General features: G+C 36.0%; 1 protein-coding gene across 6 annotated transcripts in view; it reads left to right on the plus strand.

The window, feature by feature from the left end:
• SUPT3H (SPT3 homolog, SAGA and STAGA complex component) overlaps window positions 1-23,573 on the plus strand; it is a 502,772-nt gene that overhangs the window by 175,166 nt on the left and 304,033 nt on the right. Inside the window, exon 1 of one of the 6 annotated variants that reach the window (XM_053602208.1) lies at window positions 13,429-13,447. The exons of the other annotated variants lie outside the window; for them this stretch is intronic. The gene's annotated coding sequence lies outside the window, so the exon portion shown is untranslated. Of the gene's footprint in view, window positions 1-13,428; window positions 13,448-23,573 lie in introns of those variants that run through there. 6 annotated transcript variants of the gene reach the window in all.

Here is a 23,573-nt window from a genome sequence, read left to right on the forward strand (position 1 = left end):
AGGTTGAACTTAAAAAACAAAACAACAATCTAGAACGTCAAAATAAACAAAAAAAAAAACCAAACCAAAAAAAAAACCAAACAAACAAACAAGAAAAAACACACACGCAACCAAAAACAAAGTATATGGAATTGAATATTGTCTGGGCAACACGTGGTCTTCTGGGGTATGAGATCTTAATCACAGTTCTGATACGACTAGAGGCTGCTAGTTTCTCGAACCCCAGCAGGTAGACACCCTAAATCTCTCTTCAGCCCACTTAAAAGGCACTTTGAACTTGTTCACTTACTGAGGAGAAGCTTTCTCAGGGAAGTGCTTGTTGCTGGAATCACTGCTGAAGTGGCTATCCACTTACCCTGTGTGTCAAAACTGGTCTCCCTCTGCCCCCGAGGGTTAGGGCTGCAAGGCGGCTCAGACCCCGCCCTTAGGCTACTTGGTCGCTGGGTTACCAGCTCCCACCCAATTCCAGCTCTGGGACCCTGAGGGCGGAGCTTGCCAGGGCAGATCGCTCACAATGTCTGCCTGTGACCCAGAGCCAAACTCTATTAGCTCCGTCTGGCTCAGGGGCTCAGACTGGGGCCCTAGACAAAGGCCAGAGTTCTCCGCACTCCCGCTCAGGCTCCCCAAGGCAGTTCAGCTGAGTGCCAAGTCCAAAGACACCAAAACAGTTCACAGGTAAGGCCTTTGTGGTTTGCAGTCTCGCTGCTACTGAACTTACAGTTGCGGGCGGGTTTAGGCGGATTGAACACACGCGACCACTTGCCGGTTTTCCACTGTTTTAGTCCTCCTCTTGGGGTCCAGAAGTCTCTTGCTGACTCCCTGTATCCTCTCAGGGGTGATGATAGGCAGATCCCACCAGCCAGAGATGCCTGGAGTCCTATATCCCCAGACTCACGGTGCCCAGATGCAAGGAAGCTGTTACTCGGCTGCCATCTTGCTCCACCCCTACAGTATTTTTCAAAGGTGCTATTTTATTATCTCATTTTAAGCAGTTAGTGTGTTACACAGTTATGACTGCCAATGTTCATGTTTGCCACCTTACTTTATACCCAGTGATTTCTTAAAGTGCCTCATGGCTTCTGTATATTTTCTTAGATTTGGAGCAGAGATTATAGATTAGTAAGTAAGAGTTCAGAATCTGTGATAATATGAGTAGAACCAACCTCCAGAGATGTAGAATGTTAATTTTTTATTTATTTCAAGAAAAGCAAAATTTAACATGTATTAATTAGGCTTTTACTTTGTGACTATCATATGTCTTCATGATATCTTGACATATTTGAAGATTAGAACAATGGGAAATCTTGTTCACAATCACATAGAAAATTCATGTCAGGACCCAGCTTCCAACTGTAGACTATCAGCCACTTTCAAGTAATTATCCAGGAAGGACGACATATCAAAACTCTTGTTCTGATTTCTTTACTTTACAATGTTGAAGCTAGTGACCTAGAATGAAAGGTTAGAATAAGTAGATTCTCTTTATCCCTAAAAATAAGAATTATTGGATGAGATTCCCCAATCTCACTATTGGTGTCATAAATAAAGGACCTTTTTTAGTAACTGTGTGGGCATTGGAGGGACAAAGTCAAAAAGGTGGAGGGTGGTGGGGTGAGTCAAATAACGAAGTAGATAGTGACAATACAGAGTGACCAGTGCTGTGAGAGAAGTACTTTGTGTGTACAGGTAGGGCATTAGTTATGTCTTCCCTCCAAGGAGGATAGTTAAATTGAATTTTGCTGTTGGCATTACTAAGAGAGGGTTAGAAGTATCTCTTAGAGTTTTGAAGTTTATATGTGGCCCTTTCTGGTTCTATGGTGATACAGTCCTCTCCAATTCACCAAGATTCCAAGCTGCAATTGGTTTATAATTATTGGTTTAGATACCATTAAAAAGCATCAAACTTCTGTATGCAGTGTAGGAGGAAGATGTCAGTGATAACAATATTTAATGAAAAATAGCTTCTTTTGTGATCAGCTCTGGAATTCAGTAGACCTGTTAGGAGTTAGTAGCTGTTACTTTGTGCTAAATTTGTGCTTAAAATTGTTGGGAAATGTATTTCCAGTAGTAACCATAAATTTAAACATGTGTGAATAAACGAGAATTAAGACTATGCTTATTTTGGTAAATAGATACTAAACTGTGTTTTTTTCCGAGATGCATAAAGAATTTACCCATAGAGTTCTTCAGTGTGTGGCGTCAGGATGTGAAGCATTTGGTTGTTTTATTTACCTTCTTTGGTACTTGGAAATGTACGTGTTTTGTGTACATTTTTATTTCATCACATCTTAGAACTAGAAGTTTTCGATAAGGGAATTTTTTGTTTCACTGATAATTTTAGATTGCTTATTTTATCTTTAAAGGATTTCCAGTACAATGGCTCAACTACTAATTTTTTTTTTAATATCTTGAGGAATTTATTTTCAGACTTTTTGTTCTCTCTTGAGACATATTGAGTCTGTATTTAATCATAAGAAAGTTGTGATCCCTGGCTTTAGGAGTTTTTACTCTGAAATAATCAGAACTTTTACACACACACACACACACACACACACACACAGAGACATATATAAAAAAACATATGTACATTGATAATATAAGGATAATATTTTACAAATGATAAAAATCACAAAATAAATAAATATAAATTACTAAATTTCACTGGAATTCCATCATCTTTTTAAAAGCAAGTGGGATTTTTTCAAATGCCTTACCAGGAGGGAGTCTTCTGCATTTTATGACAGCTAGCTATTGGTATTACATTAGATCACGATGTTAATTTTATCAGTCTTGAAGTGACTTACTGTTCAAGTTGGTGGCACTGGTTTGAAAGGTCCTCTTCAGTTATAAGCCATAAAAATGCCATGGTGGTTTGGGTTTTGATTAAAAATAGCATGTGCTGATTTCTGTGTAGGTGTGCTTACCAAATTTGTTTGTTTTTGTTTAATATTGGTATTGCCTTTATTTCTGGCAAATATTTAAGTGTATTTTTATCTTGTTTGTGTTGTAAAATACAGAAACAGCAATCTGAAGGTGTAAATTTATACACAATTTACAACATTAAATCATGTGTTAGCTTTAGAAAATAATATTAGAGAAGTTCCCTTTTTTTCTTTGACTTTGTGTGCTTGTCTGATAAATTAGAGCTCTGAGATTAAAACTTGTTGCTGTTTTTATCATCTTAAAGCTTGTGCTTGAAAAAAGTACTTTTTAGAAATTTGGATAGTTACTGGAAATTAAAAAACATGCATATAATACTTTGCTATTTATAGAACCTCATGCGTAGAAATTGTCCTTTTTATCCGACCACCACTATGATGAAGGGGTGTTATTATTTAAGAGAGCTTAATAGATTTGCCTATATCATAACACCTATTAAATGAGACCACCACGACGTTAGGCTCTATATTCTTCTCTTTTCTACATTCCCTAAGGAACCATCTTGATTTTGATATTGGACACATGAAATCATAGGGTTATTTTATATGCTAGTCCATTGCATTTTGGAAAGGAACATTAACAGAGAGAAATTATTAGCATCATTTTTATGTTGATAATTAGAAATAACAGCTATGAGGGTACTAGGGAAATGTTAGGCCCTATGAAAATGAAAGTAACTGTAGGATTCACAGGTTCCAATTAGATAAAAGCAAATTGTCATATTCACATTCTGAGTACATAACCAAGTAAGAATACCAGATTCAGAATTTTAAAGGAAAATAAGAGAAAAAAAGACTAACCAAAATGCTAGTTTTCTTTGTAGTCATTATTATTTCAGTGTGCCAGTATACCTTTTAAAGATTATGATAAACTACACAGATGTTTAGTTCCCTCACACACAATTTCACTAAACTTATTTCAGGGGATTTGTGGATATAGTTAACAGTCAACAAATATAAACATTTCATTTACCTAGAGAGGGCAGAGATTTTTCTGTGGAAAAGAAGGTGGGAAATACTCTGCAATTCTCATGTTACTCCTTTGTTCTAATCAGAAAAAATTTAAGGAAACACAAAGTACTACTCAATAAGGCTTATATTTGTACTCAGTGCACTAGGACATCTAATGCATCATTAAAAATGATTTTACTGATATTTCCATCAACTCTAAGACCAATAATGACATCTCTGTAGTTAATACAGGTATTGCTAGTATGCACATTTAAAAGGTAAATGTCCTACCTAAAAATCTAGTAAGAGTTGTGTTCTAAAACATAGTTTTTCCTAAATCAAAGTGAGGCAGCTATTAACTTTCTATGTTAAAACCATAGAAATGAGAAGTATCAAAGCAAGCTCCAGGAGTTTGATTTCAGGTGTTTCTGTCCCCCTATTTCCTGAGGCTAGGCCCTGTGGATCTATTTTGAGCTACCAAAGTCAAAAATAAATTATTTAGCATTTTCTTTATTTTATTTTATTTTTTTAATATGTTTTTATTTTTTTTATTATTATTATTTTTTTTTGTAGAGACAGAGTTTCACTTTATTGCCCTCGGTAGAGTGCCGTGGCGTCACACAGCTCACAGCAACCTCCAACTCCTGGGCTTAGGCGATTCTCTTGCCTCAGCCTCCCAAGCAGCTGGGACTACAGGCGCCCGCCACAACGCCCGGCTATTTTTTTGTTGCAGTTTGGCCAGGGCTGGGTTTGAACCCGCCACCCTCGGTATATGGGGCCGGCGCCCTGCTCACTGAGCCACAGGCGCCGCCCTTATTTAGCATTTTCTTTATATACTATCTCAAAGCTTAACTTTGTAAGTTAAAAATAGATTGCGTTGCCAGTTAACCAATTTTTATTACTTTTCATGTACTTTTGATTACATTCTTTGCAATAATAGGATGAATCTTATTCAGAGGTTTTAATTTGTTCTAGCTAGAAAATAGTAAAATTACATTTCACAGAATGATACGTTAGAATAACAAAGAAATTGTAGAGTGATCACTAGGATTGCTTATCTAAGAGCCATTGCACAATAATTTAAAGAGCTTTTCCATAACGTTCTTCAGATAATTTGATTGAATAGTTTTGAGGTGGCTCTTGTGCATGGTATATTTTTATAAAGCTTCCAAGGAGGCAATTCTGATGGACATTTATAGCCAGCTACTATTCAAGCCCAACATCTTACACTTTTCACATGAGTAGGTTAAGGCCCCAAAACATGAATGAATTTGCCCATAGATTGTTTCTGGCAGATGCCAGATCAAATCCTGTTCTGCCTCAAGTCCCATGATTTTTTGCCACTTTATAGAAGTCACCTCCTAATTTGGATATTTATATTAATAATAGAAAACCTTCTTTTACTTTTCTCATGTATTTCAGACTAGTGAGATTTTGCCATGTAGGATTACTTATTTTATGTTATAGATGATGGTCATATGAAATGCTTTTAAAGAAATTCTGAGCTCTGATACTGAATTTTAAAGAACTTTGAGATTGGATCGAACATTAAAATAAATTTTTTTTTTTTTGTCTTGGGACAATGTTTTGAATAGTTCTTGTGGTATAGCTTAATAACTATTTGTTTAATGAATCAATAATTCGTTTTAGTTGTTTATTGGGAGATGAGGTTTTACTCTGTTGCCTAAGCTGGAGTCCAGTGGCATCATTAGCTCACAGCAACTTTGAATTTCAGGCCTTAAGAGATCTTCCCATCTCAGCCTCCCAAGTAGCTAGGGCTATAGGTGCATGCCACTGTGCCTGGCTAACTTTTTAAATTTTGTTGCAGGGACAGGAATTTGCTGTGTTGCCCAGGCTGATTTTGAACTCCTGGCTTCAGGCAGTCCCCCAACCTTGGCATCCCAAAGTCCTGAAGTTACAGGCTTGAGCCACCACACCTGGCTGAATTAGTAATTCCAATTGTTTGGAATAAGGTACCATCTAGTGCCATGCATACTTGGTTCATGGCCAATGCTCAGTAATATTTATGAAATAAAAGTTAATCTTCAGGGAGCCTCGTAATAATTTTAGGTATAAATTTAATTTTCCACAAAATTTCTGTACAATTTTGGAATAACTTTTATAATTTAGAATGATTTTTATTTCCCCAGAATAATTGTTTTGGTTTGCTTTATGTTTAACAGTAGTGCAGTTGTTGCTTCTGAAAATAAGAATGCATTTGTGTACTAATAAAAAGAGTCATGGACTTAATGTGAGACCAAATTATATCACTAATTTGGATTTTCTCCTCATCTATAAATACATGAGTTGGGCTGGATTTCAGTTCTAAAATTATATGAATATTTTTATAAGTATAATGAAAAATACGCAGACTCTAATTGCAGACTCCTTTTTCACTCCCATTTTAGTTCTCTGATCCATTACAATCAGACTTTCATACATCTTTCCACTAAACCCAGGCGTTGACATTGGAGTTAACAAGTCCAATTTTGTCTCTTCAGCACCAGATCAGCAATATTTTGTCTTTAGTTTTCCATTCCTCTAATCAAGCTCTAGTAACGTCCTGAGTGATTAAAAAAAAAAAAAACATTAAGTCTCTTTATGTCATTTTCATGCCTGATTGACTATCCCATTGCCTCTATTTATGTTTTTCAAACTGTGAAAGCAATACATTGGTGGCTAGTGAAATTAATTTTGTGGATGGGGCCTAGTGTTTAAAAAAATAAAAAGAACTGTAATAGTTCTTTCTACTGGAATCAGTATCAATTGACATCTGTAGTAAGGATATTTTTGTGAAAGTATTTTCATTTTCTTTTTTTTTTTTTTTTTTGTAGAGACAGTTTCACTTTATTGCCCTTGGTAGAGTGCTGTGGCATCACACAGCTCACAGCAACCTCCAACTCCTGGGCCTAGGCGATTCTCCTGCCTCAGCCTCCCAAGTAGCTGGGACTACAGGCGCCCGCCACAACGCCCAGCTATTTTTTTGTTGCAGTTTGGCCGGGGTTGGGTTTGAACCTGCCACCCTCAGTATATGGGGCCAGCGCCCTGCTCACTGAGCCACAGGTGCCGCCCAGTATTTTCATTTTATATATACATCTCTGTATCTGCTGCTATATCCATCTAGATAAACAGGGTGTCTTTTTTTTTTTTTGTAGAGACAGAGTCTCACTGTACCACCCTCGGGTAGAGTGCCGTGGCGTCACAAGGCTCACAGCAACCTCTAACTCTTGGGCTTACACGATTCTCTTGCCTCAGCCTCCCGAGCAGCTGGGACTACAGGCGCCCACCACAACGCCCAGCTATTTTTTTTTTTTGTTGTTGTTGCAGTTTTGGCCGGGGCTGGGTTTGAACCCTCAGCATATGGGGCTGGCGCCCTACACACTGAGCCACAGGCGCCGCCCTGATAAACAGGGTGTCTTAAAGGTTGCTCTACCCATAGTCACCATACATAGGGAAAATGGAAAATTGTAGCTAAGTCTACCCTAATTTACAAAATTTTCATTACAAAATTTTCCAAACAGATGGACAATAGGTACAGAATACTTTGTAAATGTTTTGTAAAATATTTCAGCTTGGGAAGCTTGGGGCTAAATTAATTATCACAGATCATTTATTTCTGAACGGTTTTAACTGTAAACACAGGTTGAGTATTCCTAATATGATAATTGGAAATGTTGTGAAGGTTTTTGAACACTATCTTCAGAATTGGAAATGCTTATTGGAGCATCTCAGATTTTGGATTTTTGGATTACAAATGCTGAACTATTACAGTGTAAATACTCCAAAATTTAAAAAAAAAATTACAGTCTTAAACACTTCTGGTACCAAGCATTTGGGGTGAAGGATACTTACGCTGTAACTGCATCCCAGCATAAATTGTGAGATTCCTAAAAAGCAGTAATTCCTTGAAGAACACACATAAATAATATAGTAATTACAAACTAAAAACGAAAGATATCATTAATTCTGTGGTCCAGGATGCACTTCCATACAATGTGAGAATTGCACTTTAACTTTTGCCATTTGGAATCAAAACCTGAGAGACACTATTGATACATTTCATCAAAACTTTTGTTTCTCTCAATGTTTTCATTATCTTCTAAATATTCCTTAATCCAGCCATAATGAAGAAAAAGCCAAAATCATGAAAGTTTCTTTTGTCTTAGAATGTTTTCATTGATTGTTGCAATTCTATCACCAAAAGATGCAGAAGATCAAAACTTTAAAATCCCAGAGCAGATGATCAAAGACAGAGACAGTAAGAAAAAATCCACCCCTCTGTTTAGCACAATGGTTCTCAACCTTCCTAATGCCATGGCCCTTTAATACAGTTCTTGTGGGTTGCGATCCATAGGTTGAGAACCGCTGGTTTAGCCCTACTATGAAAAGTTACTTCTAAGAAGTTTCTTAACATGACTTTACCCAATCTGTCAAATAGGGTGAAAGATTCCATCAGCTTCACAGGAAAGATAAATGCTTAATTATCACTTACTAAGCTCATTGAGAGCAATGGAACTTTACTGATGTAAAGTTCTAAGAGAGCATCAGACTTCAGTGTTCCTGTAATAGACAACTTTTGGTTGCCAGCAATTAACACATTTGAGAAATCCTACCCAGAAGCAGTTATATGCTATAAAAAATTGCCACACTATTCTCCACAGTGGTGTGCAACTTTACTTTCCCACTAGCAGTACATGAGACTTCTAGTTATTTCCTATTCTTGCCAGTGCTTGTTATTGTCAGTCTTTTAAATTTTAGTCATTTTAGGTGGGGTATGGTGGCTCCAGCTACTCAGGAGGCTGAGGCGGGAGGATTACTTGAGCCCAGCAGTTTGAAGTTTCTGTGAGCTAGGTTGAGGCCATGGCACTCTAGCCCTGGTGATAGAGTAAAACTCTCTCTCAAAAAAATGTTTATATTCATTCTGGTGGGTGTGTGATGGTATGTAAGTGTGATTCTAATCTGCATTCTTTTTTTTTCTTTTTATAAGTAATGATGTTGAGCATCTTTTCATGTACTTACTAGCCATTCAGATATCTTTGGTGAAGTGCCCTTTCAAGTCCTTGTTCAGTTTCATTTTATCTTCTCATTGAGTTGTAAGATTTCATTATATATTCCAGAAACACATCTTTTATATCAGGTATGTGTTTTACAAATATTCTCCTCCAATACACGGCTTATTTCTTCTTCTGGGATTACAATTTTACATAGACTATTTAGTATTGTCCCACGCTCTTTGATCCTCTGTTTTCTTTTTGTCAGTCTTCCTGTTCTCCTTCCCTCTTTGTGTCAGTTTGGATCACTTTTATTCACAAAGAGGTGGCTAACATGTAGAGAATATTTTGTAAATATTTTGTATAATTTTGTAATGAATATTTTGTGAATAAAGGTACATTTAGCTACAGTTTCCCATGTTCTTTATGAAAGGTGACCTTTGGGACACCCTGATGTAGTTATTTTAAAGTTCTTATACATATTTCCAATATTTGGATCATCTCTGATACTGAATTTGTTGATTAGTTTTTGACAGTATGTTGCTTTTTTGTGTCTATTTTTTATGTGTGTATATATATATATATATATATATTTTTTTTTTTTTTCCCCCTCCTCCTGAGACACAGCCTCTCTCTGTTGCCCAGGCTGGAGTGCCATGGTGTCAGCCTAGCTCACAGCAACCTCAAATTCCTGGGTTCAAGCAATCCTCCTGCCTCAGCCTCCCAAATAGCTGGTACAGCCAGGCATCTGCCACAGTGTCCAGTTGATTTTTCTATATTTAGTAAAAACAGGGTCTTGCTCTTGCTCAGGTTGGTCTCAAACTCCTGAACTTAAGCAGTCCTCTTGCCTCAGCTTCTCAGAGTGCTAGGATTATAGGAGTGAGCCACTACGCTCAGCCTCTATTTCATAATTTTTTTTTAATTTATTTATTTTTATTGTTAAATCATAGCTGTGTACATTAGTGCAATCAAGGGGTACAATGTGCGGGTTTCATAATACAATCTGAAATATTCTCATCAAACTGTTCAACGTAGCCTTCATGGCATTTTCTTAGTTACTGTATGTAGTCATTTGTACTCCGCATTTAGTAAGTTTCGCCTGTACCCATTCTAAGATGCACCGTAGATGTGGCCCCACCCATTACCCTCCCTCCACCAAAACCTCCCCCCACAAAACCTCCCCCCTCCCTTCCCTTCCTTGGCCCTTTCCCCATAGTCTTGTGCTATAGTTGGGTTATAGCCTTCATGTGAAAGCTATAATTTAGCTTCATAGTAGAGCTGAGTACATTGGATACTTTTTCTTCCACTCCTGAGATACTTTGCTAAGAAGAATATGTTCCAGCTCCATCCATGTGAACATGAAAGAGGTAAAGTCTCCATCTTTCTTTAAGGTTGCATAATATTCCATGGTATACATGTACCACAATTTGCTAGTCCATTCGTGGGTCGATGGACACTTGGACTTCTTCCAGGACTTAGTGATTATGAATTGGGCTGCAATAAACATTCTGGTACAGATGTCTTTGTTATATTGTGACTTTTGATCTTCTGGGTATAAACCTAGTAAAGGAATTATAGGATCGAATGGCAGGTCTATTTTGAGGTTTCTAAGTATTCTCCAAACATCCTTCCAGAAGGAACGTATTAGTGTGCATTCCCACCAGCAGTGTAGAAGTGTTCCCTTTTCTCCACATCCACTCCAACATCTCTGGTTTTGGGATTTTGTTATGTGGGCTACTCTTACTGGGGTTAGGTGGTATCTCAAAGTAGTTTTGATTTGCATTTCTCTGATAATTAAGGATGATGAGCTTTTTTTCATGTGTTTGTAGATTGTGCGTCTGTCTTCTTTAGAGAAGTTTCTCTTCAAGTCCCTTTCCCACCCTGAGATGGGATCACGTGTTCTTTTCTTGCTAATATGTTTGAGTTCTCTGTGGATTCTGGTTATTAGACCTTTATCGGAGGTATAACCTGCAAATATTTTCTCCCTTTCTGAGGGCTATCTGCTTGCTTTACTTACTATGTTCTTGGCTGTGCAGAAGCTTTTTAGTTTGATCAGGTCCCAGTAGTGTATTTTTGAAGCTGCTTCAATTGCCTGGGGAGTCCTCCTCATAAAATATTCACCCAGGCCGATTCCTTCAAGAGTTTTCCCTATACTTTCTTCAAGTATTTTTATAGTTTCATGTCTTAAGTTTAGATCTTTTATCCAGTAAAAAGAAGAGAAGTCTATCTTAGAAGAGAAGAAGAGAAGTCTATCTTAGTTAATGGTGAAAGGTGTGGGTCCAGTTCCAATCTTCTACAGGTTGCCAGCCAGTTTACCCAGCACCATTTATTAAATAGGGAATCTTTTCCCCACTGAATGTTTTTAATTGGCTTGTCAAAGACCAAATAACGGTAAGTAGCTGGATTCATCTCTTGATTCTCTATTCTGTTCCAGACATCTACCTCTCTGTTTTGTGCCAGTACCATGTTGTTTTGATCACTATCGATTTGTAGTACAGTCTCAGGTCTGGTAGCGTGATTCCTCCTGCATTGTTTTTATTGCTGAGTAATGTTTTGGCTATTCGAGGTTTTTTCTGATTCCATATAAAACGAAGTATTATTTTTTCAAGATCTTTGAAATATGACAATGGAGCTTTAATAGGAATTGCATTAAAATTATATATTGCTTTGGGTAGTATGGACATTTTAACAATGTTGATTCTTCCCAGCCATGAGCATGGTGTGTTTTTCCATCTGTTAACATCTTCAGCTATTTCTTTTCTTAAGGTTTCATAGTTCTCTTTGTATAGATCTTTCACATCCATTGTTAGGTATACTCCCAAATATTTCATCTTCTTTGGCACTACTGTGAAAGGAATAGAGTCTTTGACTGTTTTTTCAGCGTGATTATTGTTGGTATATATAAAGGCTACAGATTTATGAGTGTTGATTTTGTATCCTGAGACATTGCTGTATTCCTTGATCACTTCTAAAAGTTTTGTAGTAGAATCCCTAGTGTTTTCCAGATATACGATCATATCATCTGCGAAGAGTGAAAGTTTGATCTCTTCTGATCCTATGTGGATACCCTTGATCGCCTTTTCTTCCCTAATTGCAATGGCTAAAACTTCCATTACAATGTTAAAGAGCAATGGAGACAATGGGCAACCTTGCCTGGTTCCTGATCTAAGTGGAAATGATTTCAATTTAATTCCATTCAATACGATATTGGCTGTGGGTTTGCTGTAGATGGCCTCTATCAGTTTAAGAAATGTCCCTTCTATACCAATTTCTTAAGTGTTCTGATCATGAAAGGATGCTAGATATTATCAAAAGCTTTTTCTGCATCAATTGAAAGAATCATATGGTCCTTATTTTTTAGTTTGTTTATGTGTTGAATTACATTTATAGATTTACGTATATTAAACCAGCTTTGAGACCTTGGGATAAATCCCACTTGGTCATGGTGTATAATTTTTTTGATGTGTTGTTGGATTCTGTTAGGATCTTATTGAGTATTTTAGCATCAATATTCATTAGTGATATTGGTCTATAATTTTCTTTTCTTGTTGGGTCTTTCCCTGATTTGGGGATCAACGTGATGTTTGCTTCGTAAAATGTGTTGGGTAATATTCCTTCTTTTTCTATATTTTGGAAGAAGTTTAGTAGTATAGGTACTAGTTCTTCTTGAAAGGTTTGGTAGAATTCTGACGTAAAGCCATCTGATCCTGGCTTTTCTTTTTAGGGAGATTTTGTATAGTTGACGTTATTTCAGAACTTGATATAGGTTCTGAAACCTTCGTTCTGGCTAAGTCTTGGTAGGTGGCATACTTCTAGGTATTGGTCGATTTCTTTTAGATTTTCATATTTCTGAGAGTAGAGTTTCTTGTAGTATTCATTAAGGATTTTTTTAATTTCTGAGGAGTCTGTTGTTATTTCATCTTTACCATTTCTGATTGATGAAATTAGAGATTTTACTCTTTTTTTCCTGATTAGGTTGGCCAAAGGTTTATCTATTTTATTGATCTTTTAAAAAAACCAACTTTTGGATTTATTGATCTGTTGTATAATTCTTTTGTTTTCAATTTCATTTAGTTCTGCTCTGATTTTGGTTATTTCTTTTCTTCTGCTGGGTTTGGGGTTGGAGTGTTCTTCCTTCTCCAGTTACTATTTCATAATTTTTTATTGAATCCTGGATATTGCTTGTAAAGGAACAGTACTGATTGTACTAAATAGTATTTACTTTTAGAATAGGCCCACCTCTTCTTTGAAGTGTGAGTGATTGTTTCGGTCAGTAGTTGAGCTGTTTTGGATTGTGTCATTGCTGCATTTGTCTTTAATTCACCAGACTTAGGTTTCCTCCTTTGGAAAATGAGGTTACCTTTTGCTTAGCATGGGCTATGTGGTGGTGGTTTTTTTTCAGTATTCAGAAGTCTCTGTATGCTTGCACCACAGACAATGGAGCCTCTCTTTATGCTCTTTACTCCTTGTCTTGCAGTAGACTACTGTACCTTGTTACAGGATGTGAGGCGTATGGTGAGGACAGGCTGGAAGTTTCTTAGTTCTTCTCCATTTTGGGCTTTGAAGGTATGGCCTCTTCTGTATATCTGCCTTACACTTCTATGCAATTAAGATTCTTCTTGTATCTGTGGAGTCTGCTAAAGTCTGGGTCCAAGAAGGTTTTCTGCTTCTCCAGTGGCTTAAGCTTTTGATCACTATGAGAGAATGGTTGGGGGAAGTGGATGGGGTTTCCCTTGGTGGATATATGTCACCAGGGACCATGCTTATTATCCTTTAAGATTAGTTAAAAATATATCTGTTTTTGTTCTTACTACCTTTTTTGTTGGTTGCCTCATTTTTCCCATGCTCAATCAGTGGTGAAACAGTTTGGGCATCCAGTCTCTCCTAAGAGGTTTTAGTTATTTTTTACTCTTGGAATTTGTCCTACAAGCTCAGTACTCTGATAGGGTCTAGAAAAGTTAATGATTTCGTAGATTATGTGGATTTCTCTCCTTGTTACAGTTGAAGCAACATTTTATTGTGGTCTTCTACATACCAAAGCAGAAACAAAATTTGCCCCCCAAATTATATAATTTTGAAAACATAAGAAAATTTTGGAAAAATTTGTTTATAAAATACAAATTCACAAAGAAGTATATTTATAGTAAGCTTCTTTGTGGCACACTTTTTAGACTATTTGATGTACATGTTCCTCTTCTGACATTAGGGGAACTTTTGAGAGTTTGAGAAAATACTAAGTCTTAGTGCACGCAAAAAAACTAAAGGAGAAAAACCTACCTTAAAATAATGGCAATCCATCTCTAAACTGAGAGATTGTGATTCCCGATAGCTATGTTTTCATGAACACAGAATTAATGACTACTGAATCATTGCTTCTAGGGAAAATATATATACATGCTCACGCATCCTGGCAAGTGCACACATTTCATTTAGACTATAATTCTAAATCTTGAAAATAACTCATCTCGGTAGATTCTGTTTTCTTTGTTTAACAAAAGAGAGACAAGTTTAGAACGTTAAATGACTTGCTGAGACTGGCCCCACTAACAGGTGCCTGAGCTGGGATTCAGTCCCTAACCATGTAGCCTCAGAGCTGGGCCTACTGTGTACAATGCACTGCCTCTTGCAGTCTCCACCCTCCGGTCACTTCTGTATGAGCTGAAATAAGAAGGCAGAGTCTCCTCGTTAGATCTCAGCTGGGAATGTGTGCATCAGGCAACTGAGATTTTTACTGCTCTGCAAATGATTGCTAATCATGAAAATACTGCAAATATTGTTTTTGGAGTTACAAGTAAATTTAGGTGAGTAGGCATATTCTCAGATAAGGAATCACAAATAATGAGGATCGACTGTATTTACTTTTTCAGTCTCCTTAATAGGTAATGATAAGTATGTGACACAGTTTTGGCTAAAGAGAAGTAATTAAAAGTCTGATAGGGTTTTGCCTTTTTTTTTTTTTTTTTTATCAAAGTGACCAATGACTAGTGCTCTATCACCCTTTTCTTTGTGATTTAATGTTGATTTCAATTGGAAAGTGTGGTGGTAGTCCTCTGACAACAAGGTTATAAGCATTTGAGGTTGAAAAGCAGAGCTGTAAGGTAGAAAGATCATGGTCCTTGGTGGTGCCAGTGAGCAGCTAAACCCATCCTAGTAACCACCCACCTACAGTCATTTTAACTGAGAAAAATAACTCCTTGCATATTTAAGCCACTGTTGGTTAAGCTTTCTGTTATTTGGAACAGAATGCTTTCCTAATTGACATAGCCAATAATTCAGAGTTTATGTAGGTTTTTTTTTGGAAAAACATTACATACAGGGGAACAAAAGTGAGAATTATCACTGACTCCTTATGAGAAATAATGGTAGCCAGAATAGAACAAAACATCACATTTAAAGTCAATAAAGAGAAAAGATAAACTGTAACCTAGATTTCTATATCCAGTAAGAGATATATGGAATGGAAAATTACCATACTTATTGGCAATTGATTATGTTTACCACTTTATGTACGTAAAACATACTATATTAGAAGATAACATTCACTGGTTCTATTCATGACCATATTTAGGCAACACATGCTAAGTTAGGTGCAATATTCTAGTTTATTGCTTTTGATAATAACAAACAACAATACAATTAGTGAAATGAGTAAACCAACTTGAGCTTTGGCTTTGGTGCCATTATTATTTTGAGTCATTAGTAATGGAGTATACAGCTTATTAAGTTGTTTTCATTTATGTCTGTAGTTCATCTAAAGATGGGAAAAATAAGGACTAGCACTCAAGAGTTCCATGCTGCTCACTAGTGTTTTATATATGTAATCTCAGTGCTTGTTTCTCATTGTAAGTGTTCTGTAATTCCATAGGTCAGCAAAAGATCTCTGAACATCATTTTTTTTTGTACCCTATATTCAGGTAGGTATCAAGACAAGAAAATAATTATCTGTTTATACCCTAAAGATCTCCAAAGATGGAAACAGCCTTTGGAAAATACCCTCTTCTTTCACTCCCTGGATGGTTAAGTAATCTTATATTAGTGAAATAGCTCCTTTTTACTTGAAGTCACTTTCTCCTTTTTCTGTCTTTCTTTAATTGTAGACAGTTCATTATTCTTATCATGAAAATCATTTACATTTTATCTATCACTCTGAACAGTGTCATGATTCCTAGAAAAGAATGAGTATTTTTTTTTTTTATAGGTTTTTTACTGGTCTGTCCCTTGAACTACCTGAACAAGTTCTCATATAGATTATAAACATATTAAGGTCGATTGCTGTATCTTACTTATCTTTATGTCCTCAGCTTCTAGCACAGGGCCTTACAGTAGGGAGTTTCAGACTCATTTGTTGAGTCTAATAGCTTTAATTTGAATGTAATGTTCTGTTTTTTTAAAAAATGTATCTCATTAATAATAGTCAAGTCACGTAATATGGAATTATTCTGGGAAATTACATGATCATTTGTAAATCTGTGGAGCAAATGTTGTGCCTATAGTGTGTAGGCTTCAGGAATATGAAGTATATCCATGCCCTTTAATAGCAAACTGTGACATTACCTTTGTCCATGCCTTGTTTTCTTTTTAAAAAACATGTTCTGAAGAGATATGCATTCCTATACATTTTGCTGGAATACTATTGTTATTGTTAAATATTTATTTGTACTTGCTGAATTTAAGGGACTGCTTAAGATAAAAAAGAAACAAAGGACATAATTCTTAACTTGGTAGGCTTGCTGTCTTGTTGACTAGTAAAGATCTTTGAATTAAATATTACAGAAATAATATGAAAATCATGCTTAAATTAAGTAATACATAATAAAGTATCTAGTTTGTGATGCTGAAAAACCTGAGAGTGTAATAGTCTTTATTAATTAAATGTTAATTGATTGTCAAGTGTGATCAAAGCACCAAGACAGGCTTTATGTGTGTTGAGTGGTCAGCAGCTTTAGTGTATGGAGGGAGGGTCAAAGTCAAGTAAGACACTGTTTATGCCTTCATGGTGCTCTGACAGTCAATACAGTGGCCTCTCACAGAGATGGTGCTTCCACATGTTTTAAAAAATGCAGTTTGTGAGAGTTCCATCCACAGTTTGGTGTAGAGAAGGGAGAATGCAATAGGAGTTCAGATAGTGGAAAGATTTTTCTACTGTCTGTACTCTTAGAGACTTCTGTTGCAAAATAGTATTGCCCTGCATAGAGGTCAGGTCTACTGCGGTAGGGCAGTCAACCAAAAGTTTATAATATGACTGTGAATTCTTCTTTGGGGGCCCAAGAGTCACTTACATACTTGTATAACCAAGTCCAGGTAATGCTACTTTCTGGACTCCATAATTTATTAGGCGAACATTACTCTATTTCAGTGGCAGGAAAATTATGGACTGGTTAAAGGATTTATAGGAAGAGCTTTTTATAAGACCTAGAATAGAACCTTTGGGTATCTAGGTTTTTCCTTAATATAATAGATTGTTGTATCTCCTACAAATTATATTTTTGTTACTTCTAGGAGTAGTTTACTGTATTCATTCATTTTTTTTCCTTTATGCCTTCTTTAATTTTTTATTCTACTTTTCCTATTTTTACAGATTTTTTTTTTTTGTTTCAATTCAGTATGCATTTTGGGCAGTAGGAAACTCACCATAATTCACTTACATATAAAAATGCTTTTACCAGCTAAAACAATATTTTTAGTATCAGGTTTTGCTATGCTTGCAGAAGCTGTGTGTGTTGTGCTTAGTCATTTTTATGGAAAATCTTTACATCTCTAGACTGCAGACATACTACTTATATTTTTGGTCATCTAATTTTAGACTAATTTTCAAGAAAATATTCGGTCATGCATTTAAAATGTTTTCTGTTCTACTCTGAAACCCTACTGCTGTGCTACTGCTTTGAATACTTTTTGTAATGTTCCTTTCAAGATTCCTGAAAACTTAAACTGCCTTGTTTGAAGACCTGCCTCATGTTCATAGTTTTTCAAAATGAACAATATTATAGTGAGTTTGTATTTTAATTGACAAGAACATAAATGTGAGTCACATCTCAGCCAGCCAAATGGCTGTTTATGATACATTGACTGCCACACTAGAAAAAAAAATTTTCCATGAGATGATGGTGTTTTATTATGAAAACAGAATAAAAACCTAAAAAACAAAATGATCCTTTCTAATTTAATGAAAAATGTAATTTTTTGTTATTTTCAGTATGTGAGTTATATGTAACTCACATAGTACTAGAATCAGTTTTTACACTGCACACCATGGGAGCTGTGTGTGACTCACTACATACTTAATGAATTAATTTCTGAGTATTGAGTCTTTAGTCATTCTACAAGTATTACTTGTCTCTGGAGTTGGACCATCGGTGATCCTGAATGACAACCTTTGAATCATACCCCTTAAATATATACAACAATGTCACATCCAGCATACTATCCTACTAGTTCAAAGTCCTGCCAGACAATCATTCAATTCAAAAAGCACAATTGGAAGTTATGTAATTGGAGAACACGGTAAAGCATGTGTGGCATGCTTGGGTGGGACAGCTGGAGCAGGGTGGTACCAGAAACCTGGAGAAACTTCCTAATTGACAGTGCAAACAGTGAGCAGAAGTTTCACAGCTTCTTGAAGCCACAGGTTCAAAACTAGTGAGTTAAATACAACTCACAGGAAAGTTATTGTGTTAAGAGAAACGTCCTTGTTAATGACCTGTTTTAATGATGAGATGATGAGAAGCTTGTTTTATAATAGTGAGGGAATCTACTCAAGGTATTTTAAAGTTCTATTTCATTTCTCTGATTACTGTACCATAAATTATTTGGGCCCCAATTTCTTTTCTTAGTTTATAGTGTGTGATTAATTTGGGGGAATTGTAGATCATCTCGTGTTACTTGTGTGTGGGTGTGTTTTAACGGTGACTTGTAGTTTTACTGAGAAAACTCAGACTAATACTTATTTCTGAAAAATTTTTGACATTATTGAACTGAAATGATATATGTACTAATATGTCACTGTTCTGGAAAATAAAATAATTAAAGAGCAAGACCAACTAACAAACAAAAAAAAAATGAAGATCCAAATATGGATCTCATTGTTAATAGCTAAACAAAGAAAGGAATTAAAACCCTTAATGGAAAAATTACAAAAATGATTGGAGAATTGAACAGCTTGGTCATGCCCATTAGAGCAAGTGAGAGGGAGAATATGTAGGGATTAGGCTTCATTATAACTGGATCTTTTGACCCACTCCAGTATGGATTTTGTAATGCAGCAATCGTGATAAACATTCAGTCAAATTGAGAAGTGCATTCCTTGCCCATTTGCTGTCTTCAGTTTCTTTATTCTTGTAGCTACATTTTTCAGAGAGTCCCCCTGACTTAGAGGGACCCTCTGCCTCAGAGAGACTGGTAGTGGTAGAGTATCTTTTGTTACTGTTGTTCCCATTTTTATGGGAATATACATCCCATAATGTATATTCTTGGTGACAGGTGCTATAGAGTATGCTCGTATCTGGATGTGACCTCTGGTTCTGTACCTCCATAATATAAGATAGGTAGGTGAGTCAGTACCATGGACAATAAGATTATTTCTAGAAGCCATTTCTGTACCATGATAAACATACAAGAAAATGACTGTCAACTGCTAAATATATTACATTAATCCCGCATTAAAGGTATCCTCAATTCATCTTTCTCTTAGTAGAGTTCCAAAAATGCCCACCTAGGAAAGCATTATTATGTGTAGAGGTCAGGTCTGCTGAGGTGAGTGAAGTCAACTCAGACTTTACAATATGTCTACAAACAAGTATTCATTCTTTTGCAAGGGCCCAATATTCACTTTTTTGTTGTTTTTGAGAGTCAGTGTCTCATTCTCACTCTGTTATCCAGGATGGCATGCAGTGGCCTCATAATAATAGCTCACTACAACCACAAACTCCTGAGTTCAAGTGATCTTTGTGCTTCAGCCTCCCAGTTAGCTAAAACTACAGGAGCATGCTACAGTGCCCTGCCAATTTTTTAATTTTTTTTGAGAGACAGGAATCTTTCTCTTTCTTATGCTAATCTCGAACTACTGGCCTTCCAAAGTGATAGGATTACAGACATGAGCCACTGTACCCCGCTCCAAGATACACTTTTATAGCCAGGCCCAAGTAATGCTTCTTTCTGGACACCATAATTTATCAAATTAAAACATTACACTGTTTCTGAGGCAGGAAGGTTTAGGAAAAAGTGAATTTGTTAGGCATTTAATTTATAAAATGCTAAATAGTTTGCAAAAGTTATAGGTTTTTAGATACTTAATTTTTAGAATGCTGCTCATGATCTAGAACAATGGTTCTTATCCCTGAGTGTACAAAAGTTGTAATTTTAGATAATTTTTAGAATGCGGATCATAATCTAAAACAATGATTTTCATCCTTGCTGGCTGCACATTATTACTTTAAAAGCTTTTTTAAAAATACTGATGATGCCTATAATCCTACCAAGACCAACCATTTCAGAACATTTGGAGTTGGGATTCTGGTATTGGTCTATTTTTCAAATCTATAGATAATTCTAATATGCTACCAGGTTTGAGAATGATTGATCATTCTGGTCATACATTATAAGTGTATGCTCTGATGATACACTATAAATGAACTGTTACATAATAGATAGATTTTTGGAAAATAATTTTGAAATTCTACCTTTTAAAAGAATTTTTAAAAATATAAAAATTGCTCGGGTCCAGGCACAGTGGCTCATGCTTGTGATCTTAGCACTCTGGGAAGCCAAGGCCGATAGATTGCCTGAGCTCAGGAGCTCCAGACCAGCCTGAACAAAAGCGAGACCCCCGTCTCTAAAAATAATGAGGCATTGTGGCAGGCACCTGTAGTCTCAACTACTTGGGAGGCTGAGGCAAGGTGATCAATCCCTTGTGCCTAAGAGTTTGAAGTTGCTGTGAGCTATGATGCCAAGGCACTCTACTGAGGGCAACAAAGTTAGACTCTGTCTCAAAAAAAAAAAAAATACTGGACACAATGGCTAATGCCTGTACTCCTAGCACTCTGGGAGGCTGAGGCAGGGGGATTGCTTAAAATAAGGAGTTTGGGACCAGCCTGAGTAAGAGTGAGAGACCCCCATCTCTACAAAAAAAAATAGAAAAATTGGCCAGTCAGGCTAGTCACACCTATAGTCACCTTAGGAGACTGAGGCAAGAAGATCACTTGAGCCCAGGAGTTTGGGGTTGCGGTGAGCTGTGATAATGTTACGCCACTCTTGCACAGAAGACAGAACCAAAAAAAAAAATTCATACCTAACTGGTACAGTGCACACATTCTGGGTGAAGGGCACACTTAAAACTGACTTAAAATTATGTAACCCAAGTGTCTGTGTCCCTGCAATGTTCTGAAATTTAAAAAATAAAAAATAAATTAATTTAAATATATATATAAAGTGGTTTATCTTTTTCTTAATCATGTTGTTAAGCCTCTCTAATTTTCGTGACATTGAAATTTCAACTTTTTTCTACAATGTTTTATTTCAGCAGAATTGAGTAACAATCTGTGAACTTGAAAAAAAAGAAACAAATGAGAATTTCACCAGTGTTTTTAACAGAAAAAAAGTCAAACTTTTGCCAGATGATTGCATTTTCATGGAAAATTATTGGAAGTTGCATTCCTTTAACTTTTTAATGATCTCTGATCAAATCAGCAGAGATGAAGTACAAGTGGTAGTGTCTGTAAATTCTTTAGACATGTATTTTGATTTTATCTGTATTGTCAGAATCCCATTTTTTTTTACTAGAGCTATATTGTATTTTGTCCATTTATAATAAGTACTTTGTTTTATGTCTTTTACATTGCATAATTTGTTTTGCAACTGTTAAGATTTTATTCCCCCCAAATTTGGGTAATTCAATCTTTTTTAAAATTTTAATATATTAAGGGATAGAAATGTTTTTGTTACATGGATACCTTTTATAATGCTGAAGTTGGGACTTTTTTAGTATGTCAATCACCAGAATAGTATTTGTGTACCCAATATGTAGGTGTTTTACACACCCACCCCCCACCATTTCGTATAATTTACATCTCTCTGTCCTTAAGTAAAGAATGCATGTGTTTGTTTTTCCATTCCTAAGATACATCACGTAGGATAATAGTCTCCATGCAAGTTGCTTTGAAAGGCATTATTTCATTACTTTTTATGGCTGAGTAGTACTCCTTGGTGTGTATATAGGTGTGTATATCAGACACTTAGGCTGATTCCACATCTTTACACTTGTGATTTGTGCTGCAATAAACGTTCAAGTGCAGAAGGTTTTATTTTTAATATTACATGTTTATTTTCTCATACTTGTTTACAATTACTGTTATAGAATTAGAGAATTTAAAAAATTATTTCTTCTTATACTGATAAAATTCTTAATATCTCCTTTGGGTTGACAGATGAATGCTGGAAGGCTGGCAATGATTTAAACATTTTTATAAATGAAGATCCCACCAGAAACTTTTTGAAATCATACTTAATCATATGAGTATCAGAACAGAAATGAGTTACTATTTTGAAGGTTTTGCCAGTCATTGAGCCTATGCCTTTAAATGTGGCAGCACAGGTTATCCCAAGAAGTGTTTGCATTGAACCTTTGACCATTCTAAAACTCAGGAAGGATGCTACAGTTTTGTTAGTTAAAAACACTATACAAATGTTGAGGATGTCTGCATGACATCAGGGTATTGAAAGCATTTTGTCATCCTTTGATAAGAACAAAACCAGGTGGCGCTATTCTGTGGCTTAGGATGTGGGTTTTCTTTGGTTCTGCTTGTCTCAGACAGCAAGAGAAACATGTAAAATGAGCTGTTTTTTTTTTTTAAAGCACTCTGTAGCTTAGTAGGATAATTATTGGTCTTAGAATATGTTCTGTTGGTTGTTTTTGTAACAAGCTCTATGTATTTTTCCTTTTCTTCGTTTTATTCTTTGTATCCTCTACCATGTTGATGGGTCAAACTGTACTCAAAGATAGAAATAATGAATTTGACTCTATTCTTGGTGAATTTGTACATCAGGTATATTATTTGCTGTAAAGTGTATTTCAAAAATGGAGATTTGCCTATTTATGGGTAGAGTGACCAGTCATGTTTGTGTGTGTGCGCGTTTATACATATACATATGTATAAATCAGTGGTTCTCAGCCTTCCTAATGCCACGGCCCTTTAATACAGTTCCTCATGTTTTGGTGACCCCAACCATAAAATTATTTTCGTTGCTACTTCATAACTGTAATTTTGCTACTGTTATGAATTGTAATGTAAATATCGGATATGCAGGATGTATTTAGGCAACCCTTGTGAAAGGGTCGTTCAACCCCCAAAGGGGTCGCCATCCACAGGTTGAGAACTGCTAGTATAAATCAACTTTTACTGGTGTTCTTTAATAGAATGCTTCACAGTAGCTTCAAGTCAGTTCCATTGCCCTAATCTGTGAGGTTTTCTCTCAGCATAGTGACCCTGGAATCTGTTTTGCCTCTTACTCATTTTTTTCCTTACTTTTTCTCTGGTTTGTTAAAAACCAACTTTCTTAGTAAGTTTATTAACTATTTCATGAGAAAATTTATGGTTCAACAAATATTAAATATATATGTATGTAATATATATGAAATAGGAAGTTAGAAGGGGCCAGCTTAAGCACAGATTCTCATCAGCCCATTAAGTTTCTTTTT

The sequence above is a fragment of the Nycticebus coucang genome, chromosome 9 (assembly GCF_027406575.1).
Source record: "Nycticebus coucang isolate mNycCou1 chromosome 9, mNycCou1.pri, whole genome shotgun sequence".
NCBI lineage: Eukaryota > Metazoa > Chordata > Mammalia > Primates > Lorisidae > Nycticebus > Nycticebus coucang.